This window comes from Hemitrygon akajei, chromosome 12 (assembly GCF_048418815.1).
Source record: "Hemitrygon akajei chromosome 12, sHemAka1.3, whole genome shotgun sequence".
NCBI lineage: Eukaryota > Metazoa > Chordata > Chondrichthyes > Myliobatiformes > Dasyatidae > Hemitrygon > Hemitrygon akajei.
The window spans coordinates 47,195,667-47,219,371 of NC_133135.1; the positions used below are offsets into that span (position 1 = coordinate 47,195,667).

Genomic DNA, 23,705 nt, shown 5'->3' on the forward strand with positions numbered 1-23,705 from the left:
GGGAACATGAGGGGAAACCTCTTCTCTCTGAGGACCATGAGCTGCCAGTGCACACGAGCTCCATTTTATTGTTTAAGAGAAGTTTGGATAGGTACATGGAAGACATGGATACGGAGGGCTGTGGTCCTGGTGCAGGTCAATTTGAGTAGGCAGTTTAAAAGGTTCAGATGGGCCAAAGGTCCTGTTCTGTGGTGTACTTTTCTATGACACTACCCCTGTGGCCACTTGCCGCTCTGGATACTGCTGTAGGTATGGTCTACCAGGTGAAGACCTAATGTCTGGCACTGAGTCAGACTCTGTGGCTCAGAAGGGAAGGGAGAGAAAGGAATGCAGTAGAGATGGGTGATTCCATAACTAAAGGAGAAGACAGCAGATTCTGTGGATGTGAGATTAACACCCCGGGTAGTATGTTGCATCCCAGTTGCCAGGATCAGGAATGTCTCAAGTTGGGTCCACAACATTCTAAAGGGGGAGGGTGAACAGCCAGAAGTCAGAGAACTTATTACTGTAGTACCAATGACATGGATAGGACAAGGACAGAGGTCCTGAGAGAGAATATTGGAAGTTGGATAGAAAACAGAAAAGCATGGCCTCCAGAGTAGTAACTCTGGATTGCTGCCTGTGTCACGCACCAGTGAGGTTAAGAACAGGATGAGTTAGTAGATGAGTGGGTGGCTGAAGAGTTGGTGTGGCAAGGGTTTCAGATTTCTGGATTATTGGGATCTCTTCTAGGGGAAGTACAGTATGACCTGTACAAAAAGGATGGGTTACTCCTGAACCCAAGGGATCAATATCCTTGGGGGCAGGTTTGCTAGAGCTGTTAGGGAGGGTTTAAACTAGTTTGGCAGGGTAATGGGAACTAGACTGATAGGGCTGAGGGTAGGGTAGCTGGTATACAACTAGATGCAGTGTGTAGTGAGACTGTGAGGAAGGACAGGCAGATGATGGGACAAAACTGCAGTCCTTAAGATCATATGCCCATAAGACAAAGGAGCAGAATTAGGCCATCAGCGCATTGAGTCTGCTCAGCCATTCCATCATGACTGATCCCAGATCCCACAAACCCATACACCTGCCTTCTCACCATATCCTTTGATGCTGTGATCGCTCGGGAAACTATCAACTTCCACCTTAAATATATCCAAGGACTTGGCCTCCACCACAGTCTGTGGCAGAGTATTCCACTGATTTACTACTCTCTCGCTAAAAAAATTCCTCCGTACCTCTGTTCTAAAAGGTCGCCCCTCAATTTTGAGGCTGTGGCTTTTAATTCTGGGTTCCCCCACCATAGGAAGCATCCTCTCGACATCCACCTTATTTAGTCCTTTCAGAGAGTCAAACTCAAAAAGGACTAGAAGCCCATCCTTCCTAGGTTTCATTGTTTTAAATGTGATAGAGAAGGGTTTAAACCAATCTGGCAGAGGGATGGGAACTGCAGTGATGGTCTGAGGATAGGGATGCTGGCTTACAAGCAGAGGTTGTGTGTAATGAGATGGCAGGAAGGATAGGCAGATAATAGGGCAAAATTGCAATCAATCGGATGGGTTGCAGTGTTATAGGAGGACAAAATTGAAAAGGTGACCAATACAGGACTGAAAGTGGTACATTTCAAAGCACACGGTATACAGAATAAGGTAGATGATCTTGTAGTGCAATTAGACATTGGCAGGTATGATATTGTGGGAACCATTGAGATGTGGCTGAAAGAAGATCATAGTTGGGCATATAACATTGTATTGAAAGAATAGGCAGAGGGGGTGGGGGGGCTCTGTTGGTAAAAAATGAAATCAAATCTTGAGAAAGAGGGGGCAAAGCATTGAAAGATGTAGAATCCTTGTGGCTAGAGTTAAGCACAGAAGCTAGGATGTGGACTACAAGTTACAAAGGGAGATAGGAAAGGCATGTAAAGAAGACAATGTTCATGGATAATTTCAATATGCAGGTAGATTTGGAAATCAGGGTCCACCCCCTGCCCCCCCACAAGATGGCTTTTTACAGCAGCTTGTGGTGGAACCCCCTAAGGGAACAGCAATTCTGGATTTGTGTTACATAATGACCCAGATCTGATTAGCGAGCTTAAGGTAAAGGAATCCTAAGGAAGCAGTAACCATGGTGATCATGGAGGCAGGCCCACAAGCTTGCTCATCACTATCTCTTTAGTGACAGCTATTGTATCAAGGTCTTCCCCTCCCATCGCATCTATAACATCTCTCTTTGGCATGTTAGACCCTCCACCATGAAGACTGACACGAAGTAGTCCTTCAAAGTCTTTGCCGTTTCCTCATTACCCAATATCAATTCCTCATTCTCATCCTCCAAGGGACCTAAGCTCATTTTAGCCAACCTTTTCCGCTTTACATAATTATAAAAACTTTTACAATCCATTTTTATATTTTGTTCTAGTTTGTTTTCATAATCTAGCTTCTAGGTTGCTCTGTGTGGCAAAGCATGTTATGCTGTCTGGACATGGAGGCTGTATTAATTAGAATAAGATGTGTAAGCCAGTGATCTGCTTCGAATATTGTTTGTGGTCATTAACTGCATCATCAAAACAAGCTCAAGTTCAATTTCTTGCATAGATGATTACAGTGGATTCTGGTTAACTGATACATATCGGGACCAGTGCATTTTGGACCAAATAAATGGCTGCCCCAATCAGCCAAAGTTTCATGGAAACATTTAAAAAGGTACAAAGAAGACAAAATGAGTAACAAATTATTTATTTCAATGAAATACAGAACAAACTAAAACACTACCAATGTTACTGCAGTGCAATAAAACTGTGTATTATTTCCTAATAGCTATCGTCAGAGGAATTCATCCATATCGCGTTCTTTTGACTGTAAACGAACAAAGTCAGCACAGATACCAAGTGCAGATAATGGACTGTCTTCATACAATGTTTTTGTTGATTATATCCTCCAAATCTTCATTTTCATAGTAACATTGAAGATGACTGTCTCCATGGTTTCTAATTTGTTAAAGTAGTGAAATCATTTCATTTTCACTCCTGGTCATTTCTGGCACCTCCAAGCCTGAATGCTTGAAACCGCAGTGAGAAAGATAGGTCTAAATTGTCTTACTGCTTATTTCTCACCAACTACCTGTGACAAAAATCACTGCTTTTTGAACACAAGCACATACAACTGATACTATTTACAAATTGTTTGCTTGAAGCATGGTGTTGTGTCTAATGGCCACGCGACTGATGATAGCTCTCTCCAGTTCCATTCTCACTCCTTCTGAATGCTCTGCTCTCCACTCCCTCCACACCAATCCTAACCTCACCATCAAACCTGCAGATAAGGAAGGTGTTGTAGTGGTCTGGTGGACTGACCTCTACCTTACTGTGTCCCAGTGCCAATTCTCAGACACCTCCTCTTATTTACCCCTCGAACAAGACCCCACTAAGGAACACCAGGTAATTGTCTCCCACACCATCACCAACCTTACTGACTCTGGGGATCTCGCATCTACCACCACCAAACTCACAGCTCCCGTAGCCTGCACCTCCGAGATCTACCTCCTACACAAGATCCACAAACCCGCTTATCCAGGAAGACCCATTATTGCAGCTTGTCCCAGTCCCACTGAACTCATATCTGCATACCTCAAATCTGTTTTATCCCCCATAGTTCAGTCCCTTCCTACCTACATCCATGATACTTCACATGCTCTGGATCTTTTCAATGATTTGAAGTTCCCTGGCCCACATCATCTTACTATGGATGTGCAGTCCATATACACCACCATCCGCCACCATAAAACTCTCCATTTCCTTCTGGACACAAGATCTGACCAGTTCCCCTTCACCACCACTCTCCTCTGCCTAGTAGAACTTGTCCACACTCTCAATAATTTCTCCTTTGCCTCCTCCCACTTCCTTCAAAATAAAGGTGTAGCCATGGGCACTTGCATCGGTCCCAGGTTTGCATGCCTGTTTGTCGGCTATGTGGAACAGTCTGATTCCCAAACCTATACTGGTGATCATCCCACACTTTTCCTATGCTACATTGACAACTGCATTAATGCTGCTTCTTGTACTCATGCTAAACTTGTCGATTTCATCCACTTTGCCTTCAACTTCCACCATGTCCTCAAATTCACCTGGCCCATTTCCAACACCTTCCTCCCCTTTTTTGATCTCTCTGTCTCTATCTCTGGAAACAGCTTATTTACTGATGTCTATTACAAACCCACAGACTCTCACAGCTGCCTGGACTATACCTTGTCCCACCCTGCTACTTGTAAAAACACCATCCCCTTCTCTCAATCCCTCCATCTCCACCACATCTTCTCTCAGGATGAGGCATTTCATTCCAGAACAAAGGAGATGTCCTCCTTCTTCAAAGAAAGAGGCTTCTCTTCCTCCACCATCAATGCTGCCCTCAACCACATCTCTTCCATTTCAAGCACGTCTGCTCTCACCCCATCCTCCCGCCACACTATCAGGGGTAGGGTTCCTCTCGTTTTCACCTACCACCGCACTAACCCCCATGTCCAGCACAACTTCCACCATCTCCAACAGGATCCCACCACCAAGCACATCTTTCCCTCCCCACCTTTCTGCTTTCCACAGGGATCGTTCCCTAAGCAACTCCTTTATCCATTCATCCTGCTCCACTGCTCTCCCTTCTGGCACTCATTCTTGCAAGCGAAGCAAGTGCTGCACCTGCCCCTACACCTACTCTCTCACTACCGTTCAGGGCCCTAAACAATCCTTCCATCTGAGGTGACACTTCACCTGTGAGTCTGTTGGGATCATGCACTGTGTCTGGTACTCCTGGTGTGGCATCCTGTATATCGGTGAGACCTGTCGTAGATTGGGAGACCGCTTCACTGAGCACCTACCTTCCATCCACCAGAAAAAGTGGGATCTCCCAGTGGCCACACATTTTAATTCCACTTCCCATTCCCATTCCGATATGTCTATCCATGGCCTCCTCCATTGTTGTGATTAGGCCACACTTAGGTTGGAAGAAAAACACCTCATATTCCATCTGGGTAGCCTCTAACCTGATGACATCAACATCAATTTCTCGAAATTCTGGTAATGCCCCCCTCACACCAATCCCCATCCCCTTTACTCCCTCTCACCTTACCTCCTTGCCTACTCATCGCCTCCCTCTGGTGCTCCTACTCCCTTTTCTTTTTTCCATGGCCTTCTATCCTCTTCTATCAGATGCCTCCTTCTCCAGTCCTATGTCACTTTCACCAATCAACTTCCCAGCTCTTTACTTCATCCCTCTCCCTCCAAGTTTCACCTATCACCTTGTGTTTCTGTCTCCCCACCCCCCGCCTTTTAAATGTACTTCTCAGACTTGCCAAGGGGTCTCGGCCCGAAACGTCGACTGCACTCTTTTCCACGGATGCTGCCTGGCCTGCTGAGTTCCTCCAGCATTTTGTGTGTGTTACTTGGAGGAGCTTAGGAGGATTAATGGTATCTAACAGCGACTCCTTTGCTTGCATCTTTGGAAACAGCTCTATTTCCAACTTTAATATCTCTATTTTTCCCTTTTGAAGACCCTGACCTGGAGTTTCAGGCTGACAACGGTTCTTTGCAGGAATGGGACCCACTCTCGGGATTTCACGACTGGCTGTTATTTGGCACGCCAAGGGCTCGGCCTAAGAGCTCAGCTCACATTCGGAAGGCCGAGATCTCGTGGCTCTGGAGACGGGCGGATCGAAGGTCAGTGTGTTATGGGAGAGGGAAGACCTCTACGGCTCTGTGCCCAGAGACCTGAGATCTTTGGGCACAGGCCTTGGAAAAAGTGACACAGCGGACTTTTAACATCATGGAACAATGAATTATTTGTTATGTCTCCCCTCTTGTTGGGAAATGGAGACATCTCTTTCTCCCTATTAGGGAGAGAGAAAGAGCCTGTGGTATGTCGAATACCGCGTGAACAAGTAGTCATTGGAGTACTGCATGTCTGTGTCTTTGCTTTTGCTTTGCTCATGCTTGAGTGCTCAGTGGTGGGTGCCGATCCTTTTTTTCTGCCAGTGGGGGGAGGGGGGATCGTTGCTTGCTGCCACTTATGCACAGGAATGGGGGAGTTGGGGCTTTAACATTTAACTGTCATTCAATCTTTGGGGGCTCTCCTCTATTTTCGGGGATGGTTGCGAAGAAAACGCATTTCAGGATGTATATTGTATACATTTCTCTGACATTAAATGTACCTTGGAAGCCTTTGATCTATAGATTTTATCTTGCTTATTGTGCTAGTTAGAAACTGTTCAACAATTGTTGCCCCAATCAAGCAGCATAGTGACCCAAATAAAAGAAGGAAATCCTGACTACATTCTTGAACAGTTTTAGTTCTTTATGAGTTGTCTCAAATAAGTAGCTGTTCTGATTAACCAATGGAACCAATTAACTGGAATCCACTGCATTATGGGTATATTTTCAGATCTTCGAGTTCTTGTAACACTATTAAGATATTTTTAAGACAATGGCTTCACTTCTTTTATGAGTGATAGCAGACAGCAGACATCCTTCAACAGTTTAAATTCCAAAACAATTATATGGGAAAGAATTAACCCATAAGCTGTGTATTGTTGAGAAATTGTTGGTAAATTCATATGGAGCCAACAGCATGAGTTTGGGCTGAGAATGAATTGGTAGCCAATTTATCACCAGACAATATTTGCTTTCTTTCATTTTCTAGTAAAATATAGCAAAACAGTGGGACAGGTGATTGGATTAATTATCTAAATAATAATCAGGTAATAATAATAAGTAATAATAAACTAAGTAATTAAAAATCATCAATATTGACATTATGATAAGCTGCTGACAGCTTTCAGTTGTTTTCATTACTGTTAACTATTATCATTAAATATGTTACCTGAGCCATACTCAGAGGTATTTTCAACTCTACAGGGCAAGAAACATCTCCTGGGACCTCATATGGGAATCAGACTTGTTGCAACATCCAATGCCTTAGATAGAAAAGTTACAGAACATTTGATAGATTATTTTTATAAAGTAGAGTTCTATGTGTGGATCCAAAAGGGATGGGGGAGAGACCCAAATTGAATTTTTTGCATCTGTATTTATTCAAGAGACTGACAGAGACTTTAGAAGTAAGGCAAAGCAGTAGCCAGGTCATGGACCCTAAACAGATTACTGAGGAGGAAGTGTTTCCAGATAATGTGAATTAAGGTGGATCAATCCCCAGGGCTTGACAAGTTGTCCCTCAGATCCTCTGGGAGGCAAGTGCAAAAATTGCAGGGGTGCTAGCAGAGATGTTTAAATCATCCTTAGCTACAGTTGAGGTACTGGAGGATTGGAGGAGAGCTAATGTCGTTCTGCTGTTCAGAAATGGCTCTAAAAAAAGCGAGAAGATTTTAGGCCTGTAAGCTTGACAACAGCAGTGGGAAAGTAATCTAAGAGACCAGATATATTGAGTACTCGGAAAGACACGGACTGATTATTCGGCATAGCCTGTGTGTGGCTGGTCATGTCTAACCAATCTTATAGAGTTTTTAGAGAAAATGGCCAGAAAAGTTGATGAAGACAAGGCAGTGGATATTGTCAATATCTAGGCCTTTGATGTCTTGCATGGAAGGTTAGTCAAAATGGATCAGTTGCTTGGCATTCAAGATGAAGTAGTAAATTGGATTAGACATTAGCTTTGTGGAAGGAGTTAGAGAGTGGTAGTAGACGGTTGCCTCTCTGACTGAAAGCCTTTGACCAATGGAGTGCTGCAGGGATCAGTGCTGGGTCCATTGTTGTTTTTCATCTATATCAAAGATCTGGATGATAATATGGTTAACTGGATCAGCAAATTTGCGGATGACACCAAGATTGTAGCCTCTATTAGTCTTGATAGACCATGGATTTGCACCTTGGGAAATTTCCAGGGCGCAAGCCTGGGCGAGGTTTTTTTTATGGAAGACTGGCAGTTGCCCAAGCTGCAAGTCTCTCTTCTCCATGCCACGTTGTCCAACGGAAGGGCATTAGGGCCCATACAGCTTGGCACCAGTGTCATCGCAGAGCAGTGAGTGGTTAAATGCCTTGCTCAAGGACACACACACAGCCCCAGCCAAGGCTCGAACTAGCGACCTTCAGATCACTAGACGAACGCCTCAACCACTTGGCCATGTGCCAAGATTAGGGGTGTAGTGGACAGCAAGGAAGACTATCAGAGCTTGCTATGGGATCTGGACCAGATGGTAAAATGGACTGAAAGATGGCAGATGGAACTTAATGCAGACAGGTACAAGGTGTTACATTTCAGTAGGACCAACTAGGGTAGGTCTTACACGGTGAACGGTAGTGCACTGAGGAGTGTGGTAGAACAAATGGATCTGGGAATAACAGGTAAATAATTCATTGAAAATGGCATCACGGGTGGATAGGGTCATAAAGAAAACTTTTGGCACATTGGCCTTTGTATATCAAAATATTGAGTACAGGAGATGGGATATTAAATGAAAGTTGTATAAGACATTGGTAAGGCCTAATTTGAAGTATTGTATGCATGTTTGATCACCTCCCTACAGGAAAAAATGTAAATAAGGTTGAAAGGGCACAGACCGAATTTACAAGGATACTGCCGGGATTGGAAGAACTGAGCTGTAAGGAAAGGTTGAATAGGTTAGCACTTTATTCCTTGGAACGTAGAAGTTCCTGGGGAGATTTGTTATAGATATACAAAATTATGAGCAATATAGATAATGTTAATGCAGGCATGCTTTTTACACTGAGGTTAGATGGGACTACAACTAGAGGTCATGGATTAAGGGTGAAGTGAAAAGTTTAAGCAGAACATGAGAGGGAACATCTTCACTTAGTGTTCCACACTTGCGGAAGCGCAAGTGGCAAATGCCAGTGCAAGTGGTGTGTACGAGCTCGATTTCAATGTTTAAGACAAGTTTGGATAGGCACATGGATGGTATGAGTATGGAGGGTTATTGTCCATAAGCAGGTTGATGGGAGTAGGCAGTTTAAAAGTTTGATATGGACTAGATGTGCCAGAGGGCCTGTTTTGTGCTGTATTTTTCTATGACTATTTGCATGTCACTTTTGCTTCTCTGACTATTGTTTCCAAAGTTTTCAATCCCATTCCCCCAGGTTCCTTGTGTCCATCTTCCCATTGTCCACTTCCACTTATATAAATAGATGGGTTTAGGCAAGCATGAATGATGGAGTGAAATCACATTTCAATATTATTTCTAGAGTATTGAAATATGTTTTCAATAGCAAGGTAGCTAAATTCTCAAATAAATTTTGGTGATATATGGAAAAAAAGGGCACATATTCAAAATCTCTAAATTATTGAGGAGACTGTGATATACTAAGGGGCAGAGAACGCTGGTGGAAGTTGTGTACAGGCCACCTAACAGTAGTAGTGAGGTTGGGGATGGTATTAAACAGGAAATTAGAAATGCGTGCAATGAAGGAACAGTAGTTATAATGGGTGACTTCAATCTACATACAGATTGGGTGAACCAAATTGGTAAGGGTGCTGAGGAAGAGGATTTCTTGGAACATATGTGGGATGGTTTTCTGAACCAACATGTCGAGGAACCAACTAGAGAGCAGGCCATTCTAGATTGGATATTGAGCAATGAGGAAGGGTTAGTTAGCAATCTTGTCGTGCGAGGCCTCTTGGGTAAGAGTGACCATAATATGGTGGAATTCTTCATTAAGATGGAGAGTGACATAGTTAATTCAGAAACAAAGGTTCTGAACTTAAAGAAGGGTAACTTTGAAGGTATGAGACATGAATTAGCTAAGATAGACTGGCAAATGATACTTAAAGGGTTGACAGTGGATATGCAATGGCAAGCATTTAAAGATTGCATGGATGAACTACAACAATTGTTCATCCCAGTTTGGCAAAAGAATAAACCAGGGAAGGTAGTGCACCCGTGGCTGACAAGGGAAATTAGGGATAGTATCAAGTCCAAAGAAGAAACATATAAATTAGCAAAAAAAAGCAGCACACCTGAAGACTGGGAGAAATTCAGAGACCAGCAGAGGAGGACAAAGGGCTTAATTAGGAAAGGGAAAAAAGATTATGAGAGAAAGCTAGCAGGAAACATAAAAACTGACTGTAAAAGCTTTTATAGATAAGTGAAAAGAAAAAGATTGGTCAAGACAAATGTAGGTCCTTTACAGTCAGAAACAGGTGAATTGATCATAGGGAACAAAGACATGGCAGACCAATTGAATAACTACTTTGGTTCTGTCTTCACTAAGGAGGACATAAATAATCTTCCGGAAATAGTAAGGGACCAAAGGTCTAGTGAGATGGAGGAACTGAGGGAAATACATGTTAGTAGGGAAGTGGTGTTAGGTAAATTGAAGGGATTAAAGGCAGATAAATCCCCAGGGCCAGATGGTCTGCATCCCAGAGTGCTTAAGGAAATAGCCCAAGAAATAGTGGATGCATTAGTGATAATTTTTCAAAACTCCTTAGATTCTGGATTAGTTCCTGAGGATTGGAGGGTGGCTAATGTAGCCCCACTTTTCAAAAAAGGAGGGAGAGAGAAACCAGGGAATTATAGACCGGTTAGTCTGACATCGGTGGTGGGGAAAATGCTAGAGTCAGTTATCAAAGATGTGATAACAGCACATTTGGAAAGAGGTGAAATCATCGGACAAAGTCAGCATGGATTTGTGAAAGGAAAATCATGTCTGACGAATCTTATAGAATTTTTTGAAGATGTAACTAGTAGAGTGGATAGGGGAGAGCCAGTGGATGTGATATATTTAGATTTTCAAAAGGCTTTTGACAAGGTCCCACACTGGAGATTAGTGTGCAGACTTAAAGCACACGGTATTGGGGGTATGGTATTGATGTGGATAGAGAATTGGTTGGCAGACAGGAAGCAAAGAGTGGGAGTAAACGGGACCTTTTCAGAATGGCAGGCAGTGACTAGTGGGGTACCGCAAGGCTCAGTGCTGGGACCCCAGTTGTTTACAATATATATTAATGATTTAGATGAGGGAATTAAATGCAGCATCTCCAAGTTTGTGGATGACACGAAGCTGGGTGGGGGTGTTAGCTGTGAGGAGGATGCTAAGAGGATGCAGGGTGACTTGGATAGGTTAGGTGAGTGGGCAAATTCATGGCAGATGCAATTTAATGTGGATAAATGTGAGAATATCCACTTTGGTTGCAAGAACAGGAAAACAGATTATTATCTGAATGGTGGCCGATTAGGAAAAGGGGAGATGCAACAAGACCTGGGTGTCATTGTACACCAGTCATTGAAGGTGGGCATGCAGGTACAGCAGGTGGTGAAAAAGGCAAATGGTATGTTGGCATTCATAGCAAAAGGATTTGAGTACAGGAGCGGGGAGGTTCTACTGCAGTTGTACAAGGCCTTGGTGAGACCGCACCTAGAATATTGTGTGCAGTTTTGGTCCCCTAATCTGAGGAAAGACATTCTTGCCATAGAGGGAGTACAGAGAAGGTTCACCCGATTGATTCCTGGGATGGCAGGACTTTTATATGAAGAAAGACTGGATCGACTAGGCTTATACTCACTGGAATTTAGAAGATTGAGGGGGGATCTAATTGAAATGTATAAAATTCTAAAGGGATTGGACAGGCTAGATGCAGGAAGATGGAAGATTGTTTCCGATGTTGGGGAAGTCCAGAACGAGGGATCACAGTTTAAGGATAAAGGGGAAGCTTTTTAGGACCGAGATGAGGAAAAACTTCTTCACACAGAGAGTGGTGAATCTGTGGAATTCTCTGCCACAGGAAACAGTTGAGGCCGGTTCATTGGCTATATTTAAGAGGAAGTTAGATATGACCCTTGTGGCTAAAGGGATTGGGGGTATGGAGAGAAAGCAGGTACAGGGTTCTGAGTTGAATGATCAGCCATGATCATACTGAATGGCGGTGCAGGCTCAAAGGGCCGAATGGCCTACTCCTGCACCTATTTTCTATGTTTCCATGTTTCTATACAGTACCTATAAAAAATATTCACTCCTCCCCTCTTGGAAGTTATCCTGTTTTAAAGTTTTACAACATTGAATCACAGTGGATTTAATTTGGCTTTTTTGATACTGATCAACAGAAAAAGACTCTTTTCTGTCAAAGCAAAAACAGATTTCTATAAAGTGATCTCAATTAATTTCAAATATAAAACATAAAATAATTCATCACCCCCTTCAAGTCAGTATTTAGTAGATGCACCTCTGACAGCTATTACAGTCTTGAATCTGTGTGGACAGGTCTCTATCAGCTTTGAACATCTGAACACTGCAATTTTTTCCCCATTCTTCTTTACAAAACTGCTCAGGTCTGTCAGATTGCATGGAGATCGTGAGTGAACAGCCCTTTTCAAGTCCAGCCACAAATTCTCAATTGGATTGAGGTCTGGTCTCTGACTTGGCCACTCCAGGACATTAATTTTGTTGTTTTTAATCCATTCCTGTGTAGATTTAGTTGTATGCTTGGTATAATTGCCTTGCTGGAAAACAAATCTTCTCCAAGTCGCAGTTCTCTTGCAGACTGCATCAGGTTTTCCTCCAGGATTTCCCTGTATTTTGCTGCATTAATTTTACCCTCTACCTTCACAAGCCTACCAGGGCCTGCTGCAGTGAAGCACCTCCACAGCATGATGCAGCCACCACCATGCTTCATGGTAGGAATGGTGTTTTTTTAGTGATGTGCAATATTTGGCTTACACCAAACATAATGTTTAGTTTGGTTGCCTAAAACTTTGGTTTCATCAGACCAAAGAACCTTCTTCCAGCTGACTTCAGAGCCTCCCACATGCTTCTGGCAAACTCTAGCTGAGATTTCATGTGGGTTTTTTAAACAGTGGCTTTCTTTCTGCCATTCTCCAATAAAGCTGTGACTGGTGAAGCACCTGGGCACAGTTGTTGTATGCACAGTCTCTCCCATCTCAGTCACTGAAGCTCATAACTCCTCGAGTTGTCATAGGTCACGCAGTGGCCTCCCTCACTAATTCCCTTCTTGCACAGTCACTCAATTTTTCAGGATGGCCTGCTCTAGGCAGATTTGCAGCTGTATCATATTCTTTCCATTTCTTGATGATTGACTTCACCAAGGGATATTCAGTGACTTGGAAATTTTCATGTATCTATCTCCTGACTTGTGCTTTTCAAACAACATATTTGCAGAGTTGCTTGGAGTGTTCTTTTGTCTTCATGATGTAGTTTTTGTCAGGAGACTGACTCATCAGCGGTTGGACCTTCCAGATATAGTGTGTTTTTATTACAATCAATTGAAACACCTCAACTGCACACTGTGATCTCCAGTTAACTAATAATGTGCCTTCTAAAGCTAATTGGCTGCACCCATAATGATGTGGTGCATCATATTAAGCAATTATGCAATCAATTATTTTGTGTTTGATATTCATAATTAATTTAGATCACTTTGTAGAGATCTGATCTCACTTTGACACAAAGAAGTCTTTTTCTGTTGATCAGTGTCAAAACAAAAGCCAAATTAAATCCACAGTGATTCAGTGTTGTAAAACAATAAAATATGAAAACTTCTCGGGGGGGGGGGGAGGTGAATACTTTTTATAGGCACTGTAGTTATCCAAGGTCACTCTACATTAACACAGTGAGTAAGTATAAAATAGGCAATGAAGTAAATCATGGCTTCCTGGGAAAATAAAAACTGTGCCACAGTAGTTGGAGCAACTGAATGTAGGTTCTTGTCATATCCTCTCAGTGATGGTAGCATAACACCACCTAGCCCAGCCCAACTCAAACAGTAATAGAGTACTCTTCTGAAATGTTTCAATTGGCAAGGTTATTTTGAACTGTTTACTCTCAGATCAAGAACCAGCCAATGAAAAGGATCTATAGATATAAATAGAGTGACAAAAAGAAGCCAATGTTTAATCCCTACTGCTATCATTTACTGGAGACAGGATGCCATTTAGAGCAAAAAATGCAATAAAGTTTCCATCATCATTTCCAAAAAGGTAAATCCAGTGTTGCACTGTAGTAAAGAAAAGTGTGGAATGGTAGCATAGTAGTTAGCATAACACTATCACAGCACCAGGGACCCAGGTCAATTCAGCCTCCTGCCTCTGTCCATAAGGAGTTTTTTACATTCATGACCATGTGGGTTTTCTCCATGTGCTCTGGTTGTCTCCCGAACTCCAAAGACCTACAGTTTAGTAGGTTAATTGGCTGCATGGGTGTAATTGGGCAACACAAACTCTTTAGGCCAGAAAGGCCTTTTACCATGCTGTAATTCTAAATAAAATAAATTTAGGAAGGACTCAGTTTGATGACTGAAGTTTTCATTGAATGTAGCTAAGGCTAATCGGATCAGGGCAGCCATGTGTTAGGGAGTGGAAAACTCAGCCAGGGTTTCTGCTACTGATGGCTAATCCTGATGCTGAAATTCACACAGGCTTGAGCATTGGAATGTTGCTCCTGCAATTGAAAAGCCAACCAAAGATAATTGTCTTGTCTCAATTTTCAATACTGAACACCCAGCTAAAGTTGCTAAGGGTTGGTATTGTTATGGTTGAAGCAGTACCTTTAGAAGAGAATTGGAGGACATTTATTTTCAATCCTTGTTTTGATTACTGCTTAGTTATTTTTACTGCTTAGTTCTCAAACTGAAGAGACTCAACAATTGAATGACGCTATCCAGGATGATGAACATATTAGGAAATAATTATTTATTCCTGAATGGCAGGGACTAATGATATTTGGGTCAGCTGACAAATTTTAGTTGACCTTTATAAAGAATTGCAACTCAACTTGCAATTTGTAATTTCAACTGCTTTACAAGTTGCCACAAAGGTCACTGCAGCTATTAACGTCTTTGATAGTGGCTACTTACAGGCAGTTTGCTGGGGATTAAGCAGGGATCAATCAGCCATCCGAGTTGCATTACAAACAATAGGTCACAGATGCCTTTCTCAGGAGGGCACGTCATTAAACATGCTTCTCCAGAATCAGACAGCAGTAATTGGAAACTCAGTTGCAGTTAGATACCACTGATTAGTTACCATGGCGTCGGGTACTATTAATTGTACATACTGTACAATATGTCAAGATGCAGGCTTCAATCCATAATGATTTTACATAATTAAACACGTAATTACACTAATTTACTTGTGGTTTGAATGCTGAAAGTTTGAATGTGCGTCTATCACTTACTGAGTTTGTACCTGGCTCCCCTGTATTTAGTAATTTGCATCCAGAATTTTTGAAATGTTAACTGTTACAATGATTTTCACCTCTACCTGAATAATGATTCACTCAGTTAATTACAGTGTCAATTCTTTTCATAGTTCTCAACTTGCTCTAAAGTCTCACTTACCTAATTAAGTTAAAGTATGTTCCTAAAATCTTCACCCGGTGAGAGAAGCTCTTGTGAGGTTGAAATAAACATACCTTCCATTGGTATAAAGGGAGTAATGCCATGAAAGAAATAGGAATGACACAGCCACTGAGTGTTAAACAATTTGAATGCTTGCACCGCTTTTATTCTTCAAGGATAAGTGTGAAGTCAAAAAACAACATTTTGGGCATTGTGACAGTCCTGCTCACAAAAGCTTCATTTCCCTTAGTTGAAGCTTACAACTTCAATGTTCATTTCCCTCCATTGCCTGATTTCTCCACCCACCATTCAACTCCACCTTCTGAAATGGAATTCAATACTTCCTCATTACGTCTGATTGAACTGAGGATAGTAATTTTAAAAAATTTGGTGAATGGTATTTTGCCTCTTCTGAGGGCCTCTTCGGAGTCTGACTATGAACTGCTTATCAAGAGGTATTGTATGTAGAGCATTGTGACAGTGACTGTCAGCTTCATCAGGGAGCAAGCCAAATCCGTCTCGATGTGTAATAAGAAGGGGCTAATCCAGGTCTTTGTGTTGAATGGTGGAAAATAAAATGAGAGTGAAGTATAGATGTAGGTTGGTGCCTGATGCTCTCAATCTCAGTCTCATTGGGCCAAAGGGCCTACTCCTATGCTATATCCCTCTAGGTCGCTTTAATGACTAACATGTTCTTTATGAGTCCTGATGAAAGACTCGGCCTGAAATGTTGACTGTTCGCTCCTTTCCATAGATACTGCCTGGCCTGCTGAGTTCCTCCAGCATTTTGTGTGTGTTGAGTTCCTTACATTTAACTTGACCACTAAGACTACGCCAACCATCAAGCACCCATTCACATAATTTCATGCCAAATCCTAATGAAAAGAGTTCATACTACTCATAGGGACAAAACACCGGAGATTCTGCAAATGCTGGAAATCTAGAGCAACCACACACAAACTTAGCAGGTCAGGCAGCATCTATGGAGCGGAATAAACAGACAACATTTTGGGCCAAGCCCCTTTGTCAAGACTAGAAAAGAAGAATCCGGAATAAGAAGGTGGGGAAGGGGAGGGAGAACATGCTGGCGGGTGAGAGGTAAAACTTAACAACTTAAAACTACTTGCTGCGATGCTGAGCCCTGTGAGACTTCAAAGTGTATTGAAAGAACTTAAGAGCAAGGAGTTGGTCTCTAATCACATCTTTAAAAAACTAAAATTACTCATAACATAGACACAATTAAATTATATTTTTTTAAAAATATCTAAGCTAAGTGCTTTCTATTTATTCTTGTTTATGAGCTCTGACATTACCTTCCTCCCTGTCTGTCTAAAAGCAATTTATTTTAGGTACACTTCCTCTTTTGTTTTTCACTTTTGGGTACTCTTTCTTTCATCTATCTTACCGATGATCGTCAACTAATAGAATTCAACCTCATTATATCTGATAGAATTTTCTGGAATTTTTTGAGTTTTTGTAATTATGCTGATATCAGCAGTAAAGATAAATGTAGCAGATGAGTTTATTAAGGTGGTGGCCTTCATTGCAACATCTTAAACTAGATTAATCTGGCTGATGAAATGAAGTTGCTGCTGGTGTGAGATGCAACAGAAACAGGGAGTTAGAGTAAATAAATTACCACAATAATATAAACAGAGTATTAACCAAAAGACCAAAAGACATAGGAGCAGAATTAGGCCATTTGGCCCATCAGGTCTGCTCATCATGGTTGATTTATTATGCCTCTCAACCCCATTCTCTTGCCCTCTCTCTGTAACCTTTCACACCCTTACTAATCAAGAAGCTATCGATCTCTGCTTTAATTAAATCCAGTGACTTGGCCTCCACAGCCATCTGAGGCAAGGAATTCCACAGATTCACAACTCACTGGCTAAAGAAATTGCTCCTCATCTCTGTTCTAAAAGGATGTCCCTCTATTCTAAGATTGTGCCTTCTGGACTTTAGACTCACCCACTACATGAAACATCCTCCACACCTCCACTCTGTCTAAGCTTTTCAAAATTCAATAGGTTTCAATGAGAAATCCCCTCATTCTTCTAAATTCCAGTGAGTACATGCCCAGAGCTGTCAAACCTCCTCATGCATTAACCCTTTCACTCCAGGAATCATTCTTGTAAATCTCCTCTGGACTCTCTCCAATATCAGCACATCATTGCTTAGATAAGGTACCCAAAACTACTCACAATACTTCAAGTGTTGTCTGATCAGTGCCTTATGAAGCCTCAGCATTACATCCTTGCTCTTATATTCTAGTCATCTTGGAATGAATGCTAGCATTGCATTTGCCTTCCTCACCACCGACTCAACCTGCAAGTTAACCTTTCAGGAACCCTATACGTGGACTCCCAAGTCCCTTGGCACTTACGATTTCCGAATTTTCTTCCCATTTAGAAAACAGTCTTTGCCTTTTTTCCTTCTACCAACGTATATGACCATACACATCCCTACACTATGTTTGCTAATACATTGCCTTGAAATGACACCTATTAAAATTGGTGTATGAGCTGAATAAATTCCTATAAAGTTTCCTTCCTATTTGAATTTAAAATAAACAGATTAATGTCTTTTAAAGTAGCTGACAGATGTTTCCTATGAATACATTAAGTGTTTGTACACTAATATAGCACTGTGTAACTTCAAAGTCTATGAGATCCCTTGATGTTTCTGGCACACTTTTTGCAGACTGAGTCACATAAGCACTCTCTGAAGTGAAAGCTTATGGTTGTGATTTATGTAAACCTTGCTGCAGAGAAAAATACACATTTATCAGCTGCGGCACCTAATGCCAAGTTACCTCAGTGATTGAGGAATAGGTTGGAATATTATATGTCCAGTTGAAGCTTGTTTGGAAATGGAGAAACTATGACAAAGTACAGCAGGAAAATTACAGTAATAGAACCTTTTATCTTTTTTTAGGAAAGGGTTCTATTATTCTTTTTTATGACAAGTTCGGCAAAGATTATTTGTGCCATTTTAATTGTCACTGTATTTATTGGAAATTTTTCTATGGATTTCAATATTAGTGTGTCAAAGAGGTGGGTTGGTCAGAGTTGATGAATACATTTTGCTAACTGAATTTTGTGACTACAGCCACATTAATATTTGATTCCATTAGTTTGCAAACTCTAACCCAGAAATGCTCTGACCTAGTTTAAAGTTCTGCCGGACAGTGAGGCCTGGAGGTTTGGAGATTAGGTCGTGCCTTGAGTTTTCTATGTGGCATGTGGCATTGATGCAAATAGCTTTCCATTGTACCTTACCTGTGTCTAGGAAAGTAGTTAAGCAATGAGCAATTAACCTACTGACTGATACATGTTTGGACTGTTGGAAGAAACCAGAGCACTCGGATGAAACCCATGCAGCTACAAGGAGAACGTACAAAAACTCCTTTCAGACAGCACTGGAATTGAACTCCGAAGCCCTGAACTATAACAGCATTGCACTAACTGCTACACTACCATGGCACCCTAAATTATTCAATATGGTGGCCTGTTGTTAACCCAGTTCTAGAGGAATTGTGCAGACTGTAGTCAGTGGCAGGTCAGGCGTAGCCATTACTCTAACTGAAGCACCTCTTTGAGATCAAATTTAATTATCATTCAAACATACACACATACCCAATAATACAGCCAAATGAAACAGCATTCCTTGAGGCCAAGGTGTAAAACACAGCACCAACAATCACAAACTGCACAAAGCACATATAGCACATATAAGACAGCAAGTAAGCATACAGTCACACAAAAAATAATAAGTAGCGCAAGTCCCTGAGTGACATATACTGTAAATTGATGGTGCATGGGTGTTATCGACAAGAAGAAGCATTTCTCAGCAGTCCACAAGCAAACGTACGCACAGGTGCATGCACGCAATCCAACTTGTCACTCCACCGATCAAACACTGGAGGACAGAACCAACAGGAGGGGGCTGGCCCCCGGCCCAGCAAGTACACCGTATTACACTGTCTCTGGCATCTCCTCTCCTGGACTGCTGCAACAGGCAAGCCTGTGGCTTGGGGCCTTGTCCTCGCTTCAACAGAGGCTACACAGTTCCCCCACCATCTGTCTCACCAATAAACAAGGGAAACAGGCTTGCTGCAGTTTACATAATCAATATCCAACAGGGTCTTACAACCACAAGAGAAACATTCAAGATAATTACTTGCAGTTAGACTGTACACCACCTTTGTACACTGACTCCGATGCCTTCCTGTAGCAGGTAGTAGCACAGTCCGCACCAAGTCCAGCTCCTCTACCAATGGGCCACTAGCACAGGAGGTAGACCTGTAGTACTTGAAGTGCTTAAAGTCTAGCATTGTCCTGCGATCATAAAAAAGTTGTCTAAAAAAGACACAAACAACTTTGGTTGGCCCTTGAGAAGCTGCTGCATCTGAATGCACTGCTTTCTTACCAGAAGACTGAAAGGAATTATAGCTCAAACAATAATTCAATAGGTCCATTTAATATCAGAGAATGTATATAATATACAACCTGAAATTCTTGTTCTTCACAGACCTCCATGAGAATGGAAGAGGCAAAAGCTGAAAAAAAACAGGCAGCCATTCAATCATCGTTTTTTAAAATATATCTGCATTGGCTGATCCACAGTGCAGCAGTTAATTACTGATCAAAGGTCTTTACATGGCGACTTGCTGTCCAGACAGCAATGCAGAACTCTGCTAAAGGGTGTAGAAGGCTTCAGTTTCTGTGTGCAGTGTTCGGCCATCAGTTCCCTAGCCAATGCCAATGAGTTTGCACACTGAGGATTTCGTTTCCTGTTTGGATTTTTCAAGATACTGCCTGAATGTCAGGCAGTGATCCAGGGTCATAGCTGAGTACTGGGATTATATTCTTCTGTTCCACAGAAAGTGACCTCCATTTCTCATGTGTGAAAGGTTATCAAGGTGGAAACAGTGCAAGTGTTTCCTTTCATTAAGCATTCCATCGACATGCAGAATATCACCTCCAAAAGGTGACATAACCTCAAAATTGAATGAAAGGTTAGAATTTATAATTTCCTGTTCCTGTGATGCAAAATGGAGGTATATGTCTAATATTGGCTGACAAATTCAGAACAGAAAAGAGTCAAAAGAGAGAATTAAACAGATTATCTGAGATATTAATGTAAATTAGTAGGGCCTCTCCTTTAATCTTGTAACACTTAAATCCTCTCCTTATTTGTTGCATTCTTTTATTTCCTACATTTGGACTGTATTCTTTCATCATTTAGAAACTTTGAAAGTAAAGAAAAACTTTAGTTTGATTGGATGAGGAAAAAGCTGAAGAATTTTCTTCTGAAGGAGGCCTTGTTCTATAGTAAATTGAACGCAGCCTTGAATATACCAATATTTACAAAAATTTTAGGAGTATTACATGGATTTGATGGAATGTATAAAATTTATAAATATGAACCTAGGTGGACAATACAATGCAAAAGACTATTAAATCCTGTTTCTTTTCAATAGTCCTTTCCTTTTTCAGTCTTCAGAATTGTCTCTGTCTTTCTTGAACATTTGTGAAACACATGGACACAGATGAATAAGGTCAGGAGTAGACCATATGGCCTGTCAAACCTTTCCTGGCTGATCTAGCCGGGGCCTCAACTCTTCTTCCACGCAGCCTCAATTCCACAGTTTTTCAAACATTAAGTATCTCCTCTTTTAAAACGTCAAGTGCTCTCAGAGGTAGAGAACTCCAGAGATTTATCCCTTTTATGACCAGAGGTTCTAAAATACTTTAGTTCAGAAACAGAAAAAGAATCAAGGTTACTATCACTGACATATGTTGTGAAAAGTCTTGTTTTATGCAGCAGTACAGTCCAATGCATAAAATTGCTGTAAGTCTCAAAACATAAATAAATGAATACTCTAGAAGAAAAATAGTGAGATAGTATTCATGGGTTCACGGACTATTCAGAGCTCTGAAGACAGAGGGGAAGAAGCTGTCATTGGCTGTGGGCCTTCAGGCTCCTGTATGGCAGTATTGAGAGGAGGACATGTCTCGGTTAGTAAGAGTCCTTAAAGGTGGATGCCTTGAGGTACCACCTTTTGAAGGTGTCCTCGATGATGGGGAGGGTTGTGACAATGATGGAGCTGGCTGAGCCTCTTTCCATCCCGCAGGCTGGTGCCTTCATAACAGGTGGCAATGTAGCTGGTCAAAATACCCTCTATGCTATATCTGTAGAAATTTGCTAGAGTCTTTGCTGAGTTTTAAATTATCAGCCCCTTATACTCTTCATTTGGGTTCTCTCACTTTGTGCAAACATCTCAACATTTACCCTTTTACACTCCTTCAGGATCTTGTATGATTCAATAAGATTATTCTTAATTTTCTTAAACTTCAAATAATACAGACCTAACTTTGTTAACTGATTGTGATACAATCCATGTATTAGTCAAGTGAATCTGTTCTGGAGTGCCTCCAATGTTCATATACTCATTCTAAAATGAAGATAACAAGACTACACAAGAAGATGAAAATTGGAAGTCTACTGGTTTTATTCCTCAAAAAGTGTACTTTGAAAAATATACTTTGGATTGCTTTTTTTTATTACTTCAAATAATGTCTCATATGTAAAGAAGGGATGAACAGGTTCTATTTTTAACAATATTCCAGCCAGCAAATGTTTCCACATTAATGTGGCATTTTGACAACCTCAAAACGCCTCCGGAGTGGTTCAAAAATATCAAAATGAAAATTTTGAAGTGTAACCACTGCTGAACTGTAGGAAAATGGAACAGGCAACACGTACGTGGAGAGGTCCGGCAAGCAGTAATGTGATGACCTTTGGTTCAGTCATTTTCATATCGAGAGTAAAATTGGTCAGTGAGGTAAATGACCAGACATTCGGTTTTAGTTATTCATTTATATTTGTTAAGTGAGACAACAAGCACACTCCTCTGTGCTTTTTCAATTTGTACTATAATATTTTTTATATATAGATGAGAGGCATCTCAGGCATCTGACACTGCAGCATGTCCTTTGTGCTTTACTGAAGTGTCAATGCGGAATTTGCTTTGAACTGCTTGGAGGGGTCGCTTAAAACCACAACAGTCTAACTCAGAAGAGAGAGCACTATTACTGAACTATGACTAACTTCTGAACACTATAGTTGATGTAGAAGAATGTAGTAAAAACATAAACTGTGTTTGGGACCAACATAGAGAGTTGCCATGTAAGTTTTCTCTATAACGAATGCAAGTGTTATTAAATATTTGACCAGGCTCAATCTGATTTCAAAATAATAACCCGATCGATTAACTATGGCTATTCTTAGCATTAACTGAACAGCAAATTGAAAAGTTATTTAAAGTTCTTCTTGTGAGGACTGTGCTTAACCGCAATAGCTGTCAGCTGAAGCCAAGAGCTTGCAGACTTCTGTCTCATGGCATCTGGGAAGCTTGGCCAAATGGAAGATCTCCCATGAGCCCAGAGCACAGAATTATTTCTCTCCTTACGGGTGGAGGGGGGGTGAGTGGTGGTGGAGGAGCTTAAAACTGGGAGGGAAAAATATTGACTTTAAAACTTGGGAAAGTATGACGGCTTGGGAACATGTACTTAACTGCAATATGGAAACAGTAAATCAAATCCAAACTAATGGAGAAGGCATTAACTTGGAATAGTGAAACAAAAACTAATGTAATACAAATGCAAAGAAAACCCCAGGTGCCTGAAATCCGAAATGCAAGATTAAGAAACACTAGAGTAGTCAACAGGACAAGCTGCATCGGTAGAAGGAGAAACCAAGTTAGTTCTAGAAATTATTACACTTTTCTCAGTTCTGATGAAAGACTGTTGACCTGAAGAATTGAAAGTTGGAGTGGGGACAATGGGATATATTGTGTCCTTGAGCAAGGCACTTAACCACACACTGCTCCTGCACGTTTATAGCTCAGTGGCGGTGGTTGGTGCAGTATGGACAAGACAAGACAAGACAAGATATGAACTGGTGGAACATGTCATTCCATTAGTGCAGCACAATGTGGTAGAAAACAGCGATCGTTAAGTTTTCACAAAGTAAACCTGGTATTTGGGGGGGTAAAACACACATTATACGAGATGTCTGATTGTTTCCCAGAGTGCCATTCTTTATCAAAAATATCTTCATGCCAACCAAGTTACCTTATACATTGAAGTCAAAGTATTTTTTACTTCTTGGACAGGAGGTATTCCTAGGACTAATTTTCAAGAATGTGGAACAATAATTGGGAGGAGAAAATAATAGCATAGGAGTGTCTCAAAAGAGCTTCCAAAGGAAATCTGAAATTTATTTGTATTTAATGTTGTGTGAATAAAACCATTCCTTAGGTAAGTGGAGCATGGATGATGGACTCCAAAATGTTTGTGGTGCTACCAAGGATGACAAAAATTCCACTGTTCCAGACTGTGTACAGTG

The 23,705-nt window shown here is 41.3% G+C and overlaps 1 long non-coding RNA gene across 1 annotated transcript in view; it reads right to left on the minus strand.

Moving 5' to 3' along the window:
- LOC140736578 (uncharacterized) overlaps positions 1–19,956 on the minus strand; it is an 86,501-nt gene extending 66,545 nt beyond the window's left edge. Inside the window, exon 1 of the long non-coding RNA XR_012100978.1 lies at positions 19,802–19,956. This is a non-coding gene — a long non-coding RNA (uncharacterized lncRNA). The remainder of the gene's footprint in view (positions 1–19,801) is intronic.
- Positions 19,957–23,705: the final 3,749 nt, after the last annotated feature.